The sequence below is a fragment of the Nannospalax galili genome, unplaced genomic scaffold, assembly GCF_000622305.1.
Source record: "Nannospalax galili isolate Female #2095 unplaced genomic scaffold, S.galili_v1.0 scaffold529, whole genome shotgun sequence".
NCBI lineage: Eukaryota > Metazoa > Chordata > Mammalia > Rodentia > Spalacidae > Nannospalax > Nannospalax galili.
Genome location: NW_008360309.1, coordinates 94075 through 97431, shown reverse-complemented (window position 1 = coordinate 97431; position 3357 = coordinate 94075). Strand labels below are relative to the sequence as shown.

The following is a 3357-nucleotide window of genomic DNA, read 5'->3' as shown; positions in this document are numbered from 1 at the left end:
CTGCTTTCCTCCAGCATGGCCACACCTAAGACCTCCTAAAACAGTGCCACCAACTGGGCACAAAATGTCCAGATACTTGGAGCCTATGGGAGAGATTCTTGTTCAAACCACCACATCAACTGAAATACAAGGATGTGATGAAAATAGAGTATGCAAAACACAAATCCTAGCATTTAATACTTCCAAAGCCCTCCTTGGTTTTGAAACCTTGATCTCTCCTCACAGGATTGGACAAGACACATTTGTACAGGCAGCTAGATCTTATATTCAATTGGTAAATTATTTCTTTGATACTAATAAGCAGAATAAACTAACTCTTGATTTATATGTTGCCCCATATTTCCCTCAATCTGATACAGACCTTGTTCAAACTTATTTAGTGTGATCTCACTGACTTATTTAGGGTGACCTCACTCAGATTCTATCTTAAACACTGGATCCTATGAATGGCATCTTTGTTTTCTAATAATAACCTCACTTATTGGTATAAAAATGTTTCCAGGGGCTGGAGAGATGGCTCAGCAGTTAAGAGCACTGACTGCTCTTGCAGAGGAACTGGGTTCGATTCCCAGCACCCACATGGTGGCTATGAACCATCCTTAACTACAGTTCCAGGGGAATCCGAAGCCCTCTTCTGACCTCCGCGGCATTGCACGACATGGGTGCACTCACATACATGCAGGTGATGCATTTATATACATAAAATAAAAATAATAAAATATTTAAAAAAATGTTGCTAGTACTTCTCCTGGAACTACTCATAAAATCTCTAATCAATGTCTCTTTATGATTGGGCCATAGAAAGTTTGTACTGGAAAAGCATGCACTGCATCTTCTTATCATTTGATTGTTAATTCTTCTATTGATCCTTTGAGGGGATTTACTATACCAGAGCATCAAATCACATCCATTCAGAAATTTAATGAATCCCCCCTTTAAAAGCACTCAGTGGGCCTTTTGCTAGTGACCCACTGAACCATCAAGAAGGGGCAGAGTAAAAACACTGCTTTTGGGTGAAGTAGCAACTTGTGTTGTTTTACTTCAATTGGTGTGACAAGGGTCAAAAAAAAGAAATTTAATAAAAACTTAAATGACAACCAATTGGTCTTACAAAAAGCACAGGAACATTTAAACAAAACTGACTGCCCAAACCCAGGTCCATGACACTGAGAAATTCATACACGTCCTTAATTCAAAAACTATTGCATTACAGGACCATGTGAAAGGTCTTAATTTTGCACACCACTGTCTTGGACATTAAGATTCTTTGGCTGGGTCACTTGTACAGAATCAAACTTCTCTATTTTTATACAAGGCATTTCCTGGCTCTGGAATATATAACCTCACATAAATTACTTTCTCTACTTATTTGAATTTTGCTCATTTATGTTATGATCCTAATTCTGAGAAGATTGATATCTAGAAGCATGACTGGAAGACCTAAGCCATACTCACATTATGCATATTTATACTTTTAGATCTTGCAAATTTAATGTGATACCTTCCCAACCTTTGAAAACTGTCGGGTATCAAGGGAATGGAATGTAAGGAGCCATGTTAAAAATGAAAGTAAGATTGTTTTTGTTTATCTCCTAGCATTGGATTCTTATGTTAAGGAGTGAACCTCATCGATAGCTCTGATAAGAATTGTTTTGAAGCATTTGTTTACATCATATGCTAATGAGCGAACCCCAAGGTGGAGCAGATGAAAACTGGAAGTCTTTGTTTTCATCATACTCTAAAGAATGAACCCTAAGCTGCCTATGGATAACGTCATGAGATGTGCCCATGGCTGCAGGGTGAACATAAAAAAAAATTGCTGCCAGTAGGCTTCTTTCAGGAAGCACTGTGTGTAAAGAGGTTTTTGAAGGCTGCTGTGGCCCTCTGGCTTTGGAGTTAGACCAGGCTGTCACTCTCAAGGACCTTTGAAGACTTCCTGAATCTCCAGGTGCCTTCCTCCAACCCTCTGACCCAGCAGTTTGTGAAAGGCATATTGGCTCCAATAGCTTTGACAACAGCGCCACCACCTGTGACTTTGCACTCAGTGCTTGAGACATATATACACAGTAGAGACTAGCACTGAACACCCAATATGGCACCATTCCTCATCGTGACCAACTGGTGATCTCATGGCAGGTTGGCCAGACTGGACCACTTCCATCATGGAAAGGGAGGCATTTTGTCCTCATTGTAATAGATTTTTATTACAATGGACTTATGGACTTGCCTTTCCTGTATATTATCCTCCAAAAAAACCCTACCATCTACAGGCTTACAGAATGCCTAACCCAGCGCCATGACATTTCACACAGCATTGTTCCTGACCAAGGAACTCAGTTCACAGCCAAAGGGATGCAGCAGTGTGTTCATGCTCATTAAGTTCAATGGTTTTACAATGTTCTCCACAATGCTGTCACAGCTGGTTTGATGGGAAAGTGGAGTGACCTTTTAAAGACGCAGTTACATGCCAACAAAGTGACACTAGCCTGAAGGTGTGTTTTAGGGTTGTTCAGAGGGACAGTGCTCTCAGTCAGTGTCCAATAAATGATACCATTTTTTTGCATAGGCAGGACTAATGGATAGAGGATTCCAGTGCAGAAAGGGGCATGTTCCCACTCACCATAAACACAAAGTCCCACTAACAAAACTTCTGCTTCCTAGTCCCATGATGCTATGCGTTGCTGGCATAGAGCTTTGGTGCTATAGTGGAGAGTGCTTCTGTAAGGAGGCACAACAAACACTCCGTTGGCATGGAAACTAAGACTTCCTGACTCCACTGTACTCCTGATGGCCTTGAGTCAAAAGGCTAAGAAAGGAATTATAGGGTTATCTGGTGGGACTGATCACACATCTCGGGGGAAATTAGATACTGCTCCACAATGGAGGTAAGAAAGCACATGTTTGGGGTTCAAGTGATCATTTAAGGTGCCTCTTAGTGTTGCCACATCCTGTGCTTAAAGTCAATAAGAAAGTACAATAAACTGATCTTGACAAGATGATAAATGGCCCAGCTGCTTTGGGAATGAAGGTGTGGGTCATTCCTTTAGGTAATCAATGAAGACTTGCTGAGGTGCTTATTGAGGGTGGAGGGACTACCCCCTGAATAGGAAAAATAATTATGGCCATGTGATCCCAGATAGAAAGAAGAATTATGATTGTCATCTTTCTGCAGTATTTGGTCAACCAGGATCTGAGTGTGATCACAAGAACCCACGTAAACTGCCAGGGTGGTACTCTGTGCTTGTAGTACTAGCACTGGGGAGACGGAGACAGGTGGCTCATGGAGGCTCACCGGCCAGCACTTATAACTTACTAGTGTAGCTCTAGGTCAATGGGAGTTTGTCTCAAAAATAACAA

General features: G+C 41.3%; 1 non-coding gene across 1 annotated transcript; it reads left to right on the top strand.

The window, feature by feature from the left end:
* Window positions 1–929: 929 nt before the first annotated feature.
* Window positions 930–1059, top strand: LOC115068681. Its single transcript, XR_003848015.1, has one exon. It is a non-coding gene; the product is annotated as a small nucleolar RNA SNORA21 (small nucleolar RNA).
* Window positions 1060–3357: the final 2298 nt, after the last annotated feature.